Here is a 13,650-nt window from a genome sequence, read left to right as displayed (position 1 = left end):
TCTTTTTAAATATGTATTGGATATATTGTGTTTTTGTGACATATTTTGATATATTCCATCTACCTCATTTATTGACTCCATAAAAAATAAGTAGTGAGTTTAAGGTTTAAAAGAAAGAGTTTAGGAACTCACTTTTAAACTTTTAAGGAGAGAAAAATGAAGCTTACATTATTGGATCTGTGTTTGCATGCTTCCTGATCTACAGTAGAATGTAAATTGGTTTTCTTTTTAAGTGTATTATGATTGGATAACCTGAAACTCATCTTTTTAGCCTCTTTTTTTTTTTCAAGGTTCCATAGAAATTTAAAGATTGGTCAGAAAATTATTATTATTATTATTATTATTATTATTATTATTATTATTATTATTTGGTGGTAGTGGGGATTGAACCCAGGGCCTTGTGTTTGCAAGGCAAGCACTCTACCAACTGAGCTATATCCCCAGCCCTGATATTTTGTGATTTCATTAAAAGAAAAATCAAATAGTAATTTCATAACATTCTTTAGTATCTTAAAATAAAATGGTAGTTTAAAATTTGGGTTCTTGTGTTTGCAAGGCAAGCACTCTACCAACTGAGCCATATTCCCAGCCTTGCTCTTTTGTGATTTTTTTAAAAGAAAAATCAAATAGTAATTTTATAAGATTCTTTAGTATCTTAAAATCTGTGGTAGTTTAAAATTTGGGTTCTTAAAATAAAACAAAGCATTCACAGCAGACCATTATCCAATCCATGTGTAAGGTAGGTTGACTGTTTCAATTATGAATACTGATGCTTACTACCCTTTCAATATTCCAACATCAAATATATTTTCAAACATTAGAGATGTTCAACAATTGGACTGTAACCAACTGTTTCTATTCTTAAACACTGTAGAATTGGAGAGTTTTAGATGTTGAGGAAGAGATAAATTTTAAGAATAAATACTCAACTTATCATAGTTTTGCTTGCAGTCAGAAATTTGGCTTGGGAAAATGGAAACCTACATCAAATTAGAAAAACATGGAAAGAAATAAATTCTTATTTGAAAAATGTAAGACTTTCTTGTTCATCATCTAAGTGTATGGTTTTGCCAACCTGGAAAATTGTGAACATTGATGTCTAAAGAATTATATCTTGCTCTGAAAAGGTAACAAAATTAGGAGGAATGAAGCTTTCAATTCTTGAAAGTATCCTATCAGTTTGAGAGGAAATGTGTAATTTTTAATAGGCTTAAAATCTTTTACTGAAACAGAAAATATTTTGCTTTCTTGGTAACACAATAGGCATCTGTTTGTTTAGCCTCCTAATAGTCTCCTGTCTGTGCTGTCATGGGGAATTGCATGAGTTAAAATTTCTTAAAAATAACTTTAGAAATAAAAATATTTCATTGAAGGGTAAGAAATTCTTAAAATATTCCTTTTCTTTAACTTGTCACTATCTGTAATGCTACTAACTTAGAAACATTCTATCTTCCACAGTAACAAAATGCAAGAAAATAATAAGTAAAAAGTAATAAATAAACAGTAAGTAATAATAAAAGGTAGAAGTAATAGAAAATAAACAGCAGGAATGAAAATAGTAGACTTAGTTGACAGGGAATCTCTGTTCTTTTTTAAACAACTAATGTACAAAATTTTGAAAAGTTTGGAAACCTGGGTAAAACTTTTTTGATTTAACAGTATAATGATTCTTTCATTTAATGTGCTCAGTGTCAGTCTTCATACATCATTACAGGGAATGCACCTTTGATTTTAATACTATTGATCCAAATCTTAATTTGAAATAAAGCACCAAACATAAATTAAATTCCTGTTTTGTACTTTTGAGACACTTTCAATCTTACAAAAACCTGAAAGTTGTGTGTATGTAACTGAAAATCATCCTTGCTATAAGAAAGTCTAATACTGGACATTGTGGAGTTTCTTTGCAAGATGGAATTCAGCATGTTTACAAATTAGAAATTCAGGTAGGTCTCTTTATTGTTCTTCATTGTTACCCTCTTATGGTACTCTTGACTTTTTCTTCCAAAATATGTTTTATAGGGCACATATGCAGCAGTTTATAAAGGAAGAAGTAAAATGACAGAGAATTTGGTGGCATTAAAAGAGCTCTGTTTGGAAAATTAAGAATGCACACCCAGTACAGCAAAAGACTATTTTAAAACCAAAGCTGTATAAGAGTAATTTTAATAAATAAAATCAGAAAGAAATAATAGGTGACCAGAAGACATAATTAGATCTTCAAAAATTATTTCTAAAAGTAACATATTCAGTGGAAAGAAATTAATTTTCTTAATGTATAGTGAAATACTATGAAAACATTAAAAGTACTGACATGGATAAATATCTGATAGAGAAATTATATATATTGGAACATGGAACACATGATAACTGTAATTTAGCTGCATATATTAAATATAAGAAATAAATGAACTGTGTATAAACATGTCATTATACCATTTTATTTAAGAAGTGAATTATTCAAAATTGGTTTGAATCAGGCATGGTAGTAAAAGCCTTTAATCCCAGTGGCTCATGATGCTGAGGCAGGTGGCAGCCTTGAAGCCAGCCTCAGCAACTTAGCTAGACCCTGCCTCAAAATAAAAATTAAAGAAAAAACAGAGGGACTGGAGATGTGGCTCAGGTTCAATCCCTTGTACCAAAATAAATAAATAAATAAATAAATAATGTTTGAGGCAACTCATTAGCAACATGGTGGAAAAAAGCATATTTGTACTATAATTAATATTACAATTAATATTAGAGGCTCAAAAAGTTGACATTCAAGGAAAAACAGCAGAAGATGGACAGTTGTAATATTAGAGATGACTTCAGGTACCATAATATCAATCTCAAACTCATAAAAAAAGAAAAAGTTGATACATTTAGTTTTTCTACTACTAATCCCCTTGGAAAATTACTGTTTTTAACTTAAGATAATTTTATACACAGTTGATTTATGTGTTAAACTTACTTCATGTTTTTGTAAAATCTTACCTTCCACAGACTAAACAAATGGCTTTCATTTCTGTTTTACAGTTTCAGTCTTAAAACAATTTAAGACACGCAAACATAATAACCTTACAAGATGTTATTTACACAGAAAAATCTTTGACTCTGTTCCTAGAGTATCTGGTAAACTTTTAATAAAAACTCAGTATTTTAGTTTGCTTCAGTAATAGAAATTTAGACTTTTTAAACAGTCTCAGAGTCATTTTTGTTTATTTATTGGTATTTAAATAGATTAGGTGGTGTATTCTGTATCTCTTCCTGAAAATCTATTTTCTTTAAAAAATTAAACACTATTAATTGAATTAATCATACATTTTGAAAACTATGTTATCATGTAGTAAAATGTTATGATTTTTCAGGATAAAGACCTAAAACAGTACATGGATTACTGTGGGAACATCATGAGTATGCACAATGTAAAGGTATGTTTATTGTGTATTGTTAAAGTGTAAAGAAAATGAGCTAGATTGCACAGTGTAATATACCATCCTCAGAACCGGTCTTTGCAGTTTTCTGTTTGGCTTATTTACTTCTGTTTACTCTACTACAGATTTCCTAGGATCATACTTTTTGTAAAATTGCTTCATTTTAAAAGTGTTCTAAAAATATTTTTGATATTTTATTTCACATTAAAACTGATTGTCCTATATGTGTAGAATAAATCTGTGGTTATATTTTACTTTCTGATGTAAAATCCAAATGATGGATACATTCTGCCAAAGGCCACCTTTAAATGGTGAACTCCCCTAATATATATAAAATGGTATTAAATTATAAAATAACAGTGAATTTTCAGGGTTATGCATTATGTAAGACAAGAAACATATAGTTATTGTGTTTACTTTGCTTGAAGTAACTATCTTTATTGTTAGCAGAAATCATAAGTTAATTGTGTTTTTGTAGTACATCTAAGAATTCAAATAATGCTAAAGAAGTTTTCTATAATTATCAGATCCAAAAGAAATCTACAAGTTATCAGATAAATAAAAGCACCTGACATACCTGTGTTCTTATAGACTTCTTTGTTCTGAGTGATATATTTTAATTTTCAAAGATTTTATTTTTGCAAAGTTCACCAACAATTTATAGATACCTATTTTGAAAATAAAGTGTCCCATCTGGTGTGTTTGAGACCTTTATAATTCTGTAGATAGTAAATCAGTACCTTCAAACCTGCATTTTTTTTTTAAATAGTGAATTTGGTTAATATAAAGGAAAGCCAGTTTCTGTTAATGAAAAAGAGGTCTGGACATATTGCTAGCACATTGCTAAGAATTTTAGAACAAGGCTTTAAAAGTATTTCCATATACATTCCATGAGGTTTGTTTTCATCGTGGTTGTTTACATTTTCCTTTGCAAGTTGTTGTGAAGGCTATTTGTAGATCTCAGTTTTTAAAATTGTGTTTTTTCTGCTTTTATTTTAGCAATAATTTGGAAAGAAAATAGTCTATACTTATAATTTGACAGAGGTTTGAGAAGTCTTTTATATTAGGTCAAATTGTTGCAAAGTATTTTATTTTTTGTTAAAATCACATTTAATGTTTTCCAAATGTAAAATTTAATAGGAATATATTGAAAGGTACTGGTGTTTACCACTGTAACCCCAATGCAACACACCAGGAGTATAATAAAGTAGTGACTTTAGAGTTTTCAATACACATAAATATGTGGTATCTGAAGACTTCACAGCTTACAATTTATTCAGGCCAGGCATGGTGGTGCATGCCCATAAACCAGCTACTTGGAAAACTAAGGTAGTAGGACCACAAATCTGAGGCCAGCCTGAGCAATTTAATTAGACCCTGTCTCAGAATTAAAATGCAAATAGTTGGTGGCATAGCTCTGATGTAATGTGCTCCTGAGTTCAATCCCTACTACACCCCCTCCAAAAAACCACCAAAGGCATTCCTGCCATTAATCATCTGCTGCCTTGGCTTATTCTTGGTATTCAAATACTGTTTTTTTTTTTTTTTTTATCTACAAGTGAACCAAGTTACCTCTTGAATCTTCAGTACTTAAAGTTCTTTTTGGTAACCCCAGAAATTCAAGATGTGTTCCACATCTCTTTTTTCACCACAACCCACAACAAAACCTCTAACATTAGCCTTATAGGAATTGCTTTTTTCAGAGCACTAGAGTGCATTACCCCTCTTTGAATGACAGCTGATTTTAAAACTGAGTAGGAGTTGCTAAAAGTAAAGTATCCAGGAAGTAGGTGTTAAAAGCTGATGGAGTTATTTTTATAACTGGTAATTTGCCAGGGTATGCAGCCCCATTCTCTCTGATACCTGAGACTTTACATAAAGCCACCAAGTTCAAGGCCATATTTAAAGATACTGACCCAAATCAGAAGTTTTATATTTTTAAGGAAGGAAGTGCCTGTGTTTGATTGATATACTGTAATTTTATAATCAAACTATAAGCTTTTACAGTATAGAGGATACATCTGTTTAGGCTGCTTTCTCTAATAAATGAGCTATCACTATGAAAACAAAATTTTGTTATATTTATAATATTTATTTTCATAGACACTGTTGACAAAAATGATAGATGCCTCAGATTGAACAATGAACTCAAATTGAGAAAACAACTCAAAACAGAAAAGGCATTGTCCTTAAAATGATATAAATTTTTTTACTATTCTAGAACAGTTGCTTTTCTTCTTACCATAGCTTATGCTAATAGCAAATTATATCTTGATATCTGTAAGACTAATTTTTACTTGTTTGCTTTTGTATCTGTTTCTCTACCAAATTCTATGTGGGTTAACTTATTACTACAGAAGAATGGTGTTGCATTGAGACTTGAAACCACAGAACCTTCTAATTTATGAAAAAGGGGAATAAAACCTAGCAGATCTTTGTATGGAATGATTAAATATTTATCAATACTTCCAGGTGATTAGGTATAAAAAAAAACATTGTCACAATGTGTTATCACTTTCATGTGATTTTGGAAATTTTCTCTGAGCCCACTGAACAATATTTGACAGAAATTTGTGGGTGGTTTATGTTCATTGTTAGCAACAAATACTTAAGATTGTGGGTTCCCAGGTGTGGCCCATGGAACCCTGGTTTCTGATACCCTTTAAGGGGTTGTCCAGAGGTATAAAATATATTAGCAGAAGTGCACTAAATGTTATTTGCTTTTTTCCCTTTATTAATATTTGCACTGTTGATCCAGAAGCAATAAGGATAAAACTTCTGTTTCCTGGTATACATTCAAGCAGTGCCACCAAAGTATATCATGGTATTCTTCACCACTGAGAAAAAAAGTCTCAGTTACACTTAAAATATTTTGCAAAGCAGTAAAATGCATTAATTTTATTAAATTTCCTTCTTGAGTAAATGACTAGTATTTTTGTGTTGTGTATGTATAATGAAATATGAATTATATAAAAAACACATGGACTGCACACAGAAATACTATAGTTATCTCAAGGAAAAATTTTTGGATGATTGCCTACAAGCTGAAATAACCCCCACCTTTTTTTTTAATTTACTTTTCAAGGAATATCATTTTTACTAGAATAAGTGACCAACGGACAAACTGTGGCTATTCAGAATTAGATATTTGGCAGATTTTTCTTGAAAGTGTATGAAGTAAACTTGTCACTTCAAGGAAATCAACTGCAGGTAGTCCATGCCAATAATAAAATTAAGGTTTGCAAATACAAATTAGATTCTGAAAATTTAGATCTGCTCCTTTAAGCTTAATATCTTCCCACTACTTAGATACTTTTCTGATGAATCAGTGGTGATATTAACGAAGGTTTTCCTTTTCTCATTTTGATGAAATTATATAAAAATTTTAATCTATAACTCAAGAACAAATATTTCTCCAGTTATCACCACCTCATATTATAGAATTATGTTGGTAAAATGTTCATTTAAAGTGCAAGGTAGACTAGTGAATTTTAATGTAAGTATTAATAGTTTATTGATAGAGTTTTAGTTACAATATAACCTTTGAGAAAACTCTTAATCTAATTCTAATATATCAAAGAACACTATCCACAATTAGAAAATACTTTTTAAAAGTTTATCCTCCTTTCAAACATCATATCTGTGAGATTTTATTTTCTTCTTATAGCTATGTATATTATGATATATTGTGACATGGAGTAAAGCAACATATCATAACAGATAGAAAGCAAAAGCAAATATAGAATACAGCTCTCTTCTATCAAAATAAACTCCAAACACATTTACTGCAATGTTAATAAGTCCATTCTTAACTAATTTTTTTGGAAAAAAATTTTTCATAAAAATGTTATTTGTGCTAACATGAGAGGTGTTTTTAATGCATAACTAAATGCTTTAATTTTTTTCTTTTTATGGCAAACACCAGCACTAATAAATATAAGAAAAAATACTTGGGGTTTTTAATCAATTTTAAGAACTTAAAATAAGTCCCAAGACCCAAGAATTTAAAAACCGCCTCTTAAAAGGGGTCCCTTATATGCTTGCAACCATGACTGCATTTATTATGTGCTTGATAATTTCATTGGTAATTCTTTACTTATATCATTTTAGGTAATCTGATTTTAAGGGATTTGAAAGTAAGACAAAATTAGATGTCCTTTTTGTTTTGAGTAAATTGTTTCTACTAGAAGAAGAAAGAACTTTGTAGAGTAGCTTTGAAATTTTTGTTACTGTCAGAATGCTTTCATAGAACTTAGTTTTAAAAAAACCATGCAGTTTTCCAAAATAGCATTTTTAATTTTTCACAAATTATTACAATAGATTCACATTTGGAAAATTTCACTAAATTTTATAAGTATGAGTTTTTCAGGTTATTACCCAGTAATGGATTAAAAATTTCCTTTTTAAATGGTGAATTTGTCTTTGGCAACTTGTATACTTCTTCTCACTTACTATTTTGCTATTTGTTTGAAGCATAAATTCCTATTTATATTTCCTTTCTTAAAAAGAAAATGAGTGGGCCACCTATGTTTAAACAAAAAATTACAAGTTATTTACATATGTTTGCACAGATTATACAGTCTCTTCTTGAACATAGTTTATTTTATTATTTCCCTTCTCTCTTTGTCAAACTGCCTTTACTGCTCTTTGATATAACTGCAAAATCAATGGGTGTGACAGACAAACCATGCATGAGTATTCAAAATGCAAAAAGAATGTCAAGGACCATCAAAAATCCACTTTTATCTGGGAATACTCTAAGTGCTTTAAATTTTGGCTCTAACTTCTTTAAAGCAAGCAAAGCAAATTTTATCTTCTCACAGGCTGTTAAGAAATTCTGATTACTGCCAGATGCATTGATGCATGCCTGCAATCCCAGTGGTTTGGGAGACTGAGACAGGATGATTGAAAGTTCAAGACAAGCCTCAGAAAGTTAGCAAAGCCCTTAAACAATTTAGCAAGATCCTAACTCAAAATAATAACTCAATTGTAAAGTGGCCCTGGGTTAAATCTCCAGTACTAAAAAAAGGGAGAAGAAAAGAAAGAAACAAAAAAGAGAGAAAAGAAATTTTGATTAGCTCATGAGATAATGCAATCACCTTTGTTGCTTTCATTATTTATATATTTTATTACATACTAAATACACTTGGAGCTTCAAGCAAGTGAGGGCCAATTAAATTTGAGTCTCTACACTGTAAGTTGTTATTGATCCTTATGAAAATTCTACCTTTTTTTCATGACCAGTGAAAATCAGAGTTTTAGGAATTATATTATAGTCATTTTCATTAATGATAAAAAGTTGCTTGTGTATAATCCTGTGATATTTAGTTAGTTGAGTTTGAGAGACTGTTTATTTTGTTTCATACCAATACCAAAATTCTGATCGTAGAACAGTAACCTATTTGGACAAGCATGCTAGTTCATGATCTTCTCATGAGCAAGAGAGTAAAGTATTGGGTAAACTACAATTGACAACTTGCAAAGCTATAGGATAAGCAGATTTATAGCTCTGTCTGTTACCTCCTTATAACTCAGTCTAAGCACCTGAAAGATTAATTAGAAAGCTGCCCTCAATCTTAATTACTAAAAATTATAGAAAATAATTTGCTGTCCTTATTTCTCAAAGTTGGGATATTAATAGTAAAATTGATAATAAATAAATTGATGTCAGCATTGTTCTATTTACTGTTAGCCAAGATTTAACATTTTGGTATTGCTTATGCAATTTTTATCCAATGTAATAAAGTATTATTTAACCTTTTTGTTATTTTTTATATCTTAATCAGATACATAAATTTATGTGTAATATAAAGTTATATGTAGTAGTAATCTCAGCCTAAAATAAATTCTCTCTTGTTTGAAATAAAATACAGGGTAAAAATTAATTTAATTACTTAAGGTACCTTTCAAAATTGCTCATTCTAAAAATTATCAAGATTTAGAAGCTTAGAGTGATAACACCTCTAGTCTTCATTTCTGGATAATTAGTGTATTCCATATTAAATTGGCAAAGGGATGGCAAATGTTTTGCATCATTTACAGCAATTAGTAATACTCAAAAGCAATGAGGTCTCTCTTAGTCTAAATTTATCCATGTAACAAGAAGAATATGGAATACATTGTAATTTATATTCCATGGATACCTTTTCGTTGTGTTTTCAATGTACTTATTTATTTTTATCTTTTAAAATATCTTTTTTTTAATTGTAAACAAATGGAACACATGTTGTTTCTCTGTTTGTACATGGCATAAAGGCATATCATTTGTGTAATCATAAATTTACATAGGATAAGGTTGTTTGATACATTCTGTTATTTTTTTCCCTTCCCCCCACCCCTCCCACCCCTCTTTTCCCTCTAAACAGTCCTTCCTTCCTCCATTCTTGCTCCCCTCCCTAACCGTAACTCTAACCCTAACACCATTATGTGTCATCATCCACTTATTAGCGATATCATTCGTCCTTTGGTTTTTTGAGATTGGATGATCTCACTTAGCATAATATTCTCCAATTTCATCCATTTGCGTGCAAATGCCATAATTTTATCACTCTTTATGGCTGAGTAATATTCCATTGTGTAGATATACCACAGTTTCTTTATCCATTCATCAATTGAAGGACGTCTAGGTTGGTTCCACAATCTGGCTATTGTGAATTGAGCAGCTATGAACATTGATGTGGGTGTATCTTTGTAGTATGCTGATTTTAAGTCCTTTGGGTATAGGCCAAGGAGTGGGATAGCTGGGTCAAATGGTGGTTCCATTCCAAGTTTTCTAAGGAATCTCCACACTGCTTTCCAGAGTGACTGCACTAATTTGCAGCCCCACCAGCAATGTATGAGTGTACCTTTCTCCCCACATCCTTGCCAACACCTACTGTTGCTTGTGTTCTTGACAATCACCATTCTAATTGGGGTGAGATGGAATCTTAGGGTGGTTTTGATTTGCATTTCTCTTATTACTAGAGATGTTGAACATTTCTCTATTATTAGATGTTGAATCATTTCTCTCTGATTGCTTGTAGATCTTCTGTGAAGTGTCTATTCATTTCCTTAGCCCATTTGTCGATTGGATTATTTGCATTCTTGGTGTAGAGTTTTTTGAGTTCTTTATAGATTTTTTAGATTAGTGCTTTATCTGAAGTATGATTGGCAAAGATTTTCTCCCACTCTGTAGGCTCTTTGTTTGCATTGCTGATAGTAGCCATTGCTGAGAGAAAGCTTTTAGATTGAGTGTATCCCAGTTATTGATTCTTGCTTTTATTTCTTGTGCTATGGGAGTCCTGTTGAGGAAGTCTGATCCTGAGCTGACATGTTGAAGGATCTGGACCTAATATTACTTCTATAATCTGCAGGGTCACTGGTCTGATTCCGAGGTCCTTAATCCATTTTGAGTTTAGTTTTGTGCATGGTGAGAGATGTGGGTTTATTTTCATTCTGTTGCATATGGATTTCCAATTCTCCCAGCACCATTTGTTGAAAAGACTATCATTTTTCCATTGCATATTTTTGGCCCCTTTGTTTAGTATGAGAAAATTGTATTTATTTGGGTTTGTGTCCATGTCCTCTATTCTGTACCATTGATCTACCTTTCTATTTTGGTACCAATACCATGCTGTTTTTGTTACTATTGCTTTGTAGTATAGTTGAAATTCTGGTATTGCGATACCCCCTGCTTCACTCTTTCTACTAAGGATTGCTTTAGCCATTCTGGGTTTCTTATTCTTCCAGATGAATTTTATAATTGCTTGCTCTATTTCTGTAAGGTACGTCATTGGGATTTTAATTGGAATTGCATTGAATCTGTATAGCACTTTTGGTAGTATGGCCATTTTGACAATATTAATCTTCCTATCCAAGAACATGGGAGATCTTTCCATCTTCTAAGGTTTTCTTTAATTTTTTTATTTAGTGTTCTGTAGTTCTAATTGTAGAGGTCTTTCACCTCTTTTGTGAGATTGATTCCCATGTATATTATTTTTTTCAAGGCTATTGTGAATGGGGTAGTTTTCCTAATTATTCTTTCCAAAGATTCATCACTTGTGTATAAAAATGCATTAGATTTATGTGCATTGATCTTATATCCCACTAGTTTACTGAATTCACTTATGAGTTCTAAAAGTTTTCTGGTGGAATTTTCTGGTTCTTCTAAGTATATAATCATATCATCAGCAAATAGGGATAGTTTGAGTTCTTCTTTTCCTATTCATATTCCTTTATTTCATTGGTCTATCTAATTGCTCTGGCTAGAGTTTCAAGGATGATATTGAATAGAAGTGGTGAAAGAGGGCATCACTGCCTTGTTCCAGTTTTTAGGGGGAATGCTTTCAGTTTTTCACCATTTAGAATGATATTAGCCATGGGCTTAGCATAGATGGCCTTTACAATGTTAAGGAATGTTCCCACTATCCCTATTTTTTCTAGTGTTTTGAGCATGAAGGGTGCTGTATTTTATCAAATGCTTTTTTATAATCTATTGAAATAATCATGTGATTCTTCACTTTAAGTCTATTGATATGGTGAATTACATTTATTGATTTCCTGATGTTGAACCAACCTTGCATCCCTGGGGTGAAACCCACTTGATCATGGTACACTATCTTTTTAATATGTTTTTGCATGCGATTTGCTAAAATTTTGTTGAGAATTTTTGCATTGATGTTCATTAAGGATATTGGTCTGAAATTTTCTTTCCTCAACGTGTCTCTGTCTGGTTTAGGTATCCGGGTGATACTGGCTTCATAGAATGAGTCTGGGAGGGTTCCCTCCTCTTCTATTTCATGGAATACTTTGAGAAGTATTGGAATGAGCTCTTCTTCAAAGGTTTTATAGAACTCGGCTGAGAACCCATCTGGTCCTGGACTTTTCTTTGTTGGTAGGCTTTTGATGACTTCTTCTATTTCTTTACTTGAAATTGGTCTATTAAAATAGTGTATGTCCTCCTCTTTCAGTTTATGTAATTCATATGTCTCTAGAAACCTGTTGATGTCTTTGAAATTTTCTATTTTGTTAGAATATTAATTTTTAAAATAGCTTCTAATTATGTTTTGTATTTCACTCGTGTCTGTTGTTATATATCCTTGTTCATTCCAAATTTTAGTGATTTGGGTTTTCTCTCGTCTTCTCTTTGTTAGTGTTGCTAAAGGTTTATCAATTTTGTTTATTTTTCAAAGAACCAACTATTTATTTTGTCAATTTTTTTGTATTTTTTTTTGTTTCAATTCCATTGATTTCAGCTCTGAGTTTAACTATTTCCTGTCTTCTACTACTTTTGGTGTTGGTCTGTTTTTCTTTTTCTAGGGCTTTGAGCTGTAGTGTTAGGTCATTTATTTGTTGAGTTTTACTTCTTTTATTGAATGTGGTCCATGAAATAAATTTTCCTCTACGTACTACTTTCATAGTGCCCCAGAGATTGTGATATGATGTTTCTTTGTTCTCATTTACCTCTAAGAATTTTTTAATTTCCTTCCTAATGTCTTATGTTATCCATTCATCATATAATAGCATACTGTTTAATCTCCAGGTGTTGGAGTAGTTTCTGTTTTTTACTCTTTCATCTATTTCTAACTTCAATCCATTATGATCTCATAGAATGCAATGTAGTGTCTCTATCTTCTTGTATTTGCTAACATTAGCTTTGTGGCATAATATATGGTCTATTTTAGAGAAGGATCCATGTGCTGCTAAGAAGAAAGTGTGTTCGCTCTTTTTGGATGGTATATTTTATGGATACCTTTTCTTAATGAACTTCTGCAAGGAAATTGTCAGTAAAACTCAACTGGAATTTAAACTAATGACCAGGATTTTTAATAAAAAAATGGTATAATAAGTGAAAGTTAGAATTATGTTAAAGGTGATAAAATCTCATCACTGTGGCAAGTAAAATTGTGTATTTCAGTGTCATTGACCTATTTTGGATTAATTTAATTTCAATTTTAATTTTGGCATCATGACTTATGGACAAAAGGAAAACATCTTTAACTTAGATTAAGATAAACTAAACTTCTACACATTATGCCAGATACATTCAGCACATAAAAGTAAGTAAAAATCTGTAGTCGTAGAATTATTGTACTCAGGTAAATTATATAATGATATGCTGGCCCAAGACCACGTGGACTCAGCAGAATTAATAAAACCAACTTTGTTGAAGCTTCAAGAAGCCATGGAGTAGCCATCTCAGAATCCTTGTGGGGGCTGAGGAGATAGCTCAGTTGGTACAGTGCTTGCCTTGCAA

At 31.2% G+C, this 13,650-nt stretch overlaps 1 pseudogene across 1 annotated transcript in view; it reads left to right on the top strand.

Annotated features, from left to right (window-relative positions):
- The window catches only part of LOC306647162 (cyclin-dependent kinase 17-like), a 1,195,982-nt pseudogene extending 1,190,118 nt beyond the window's left edge, over positions 1-5,864 (top strand). Inside the window, exons 8-9 of the transcript in view lie at positions 3,351-3,413; positions 5,730-5,864. The product of the transcript in view is annotated as a cyclin-dependent kinase 17-like (transcript). The remainder of the gene's footprint in view (positions 1-3,350; positions 3,414-5,729) is intronic.
- Positions 5,865-13,650: the final 7,786 nt, after the last annotated feature.

This window comes from Sciurus vulgaris (genome assembly GCF_902686455.1).
Source record: "Sciurus vulgaris genome assembly, chromosome: 16".
Classification (NCBI taxonomy): Eukaryota; Metazoa; Chordata; class Mammalia; order Rodentia; family Sciuridae; genus Sciurus; species Sciurus vulgaris.
Note: the sequence above shows the minus strand (reverse complement) of the source record. Positions and strands in the feature narration are given on the sequence as shown.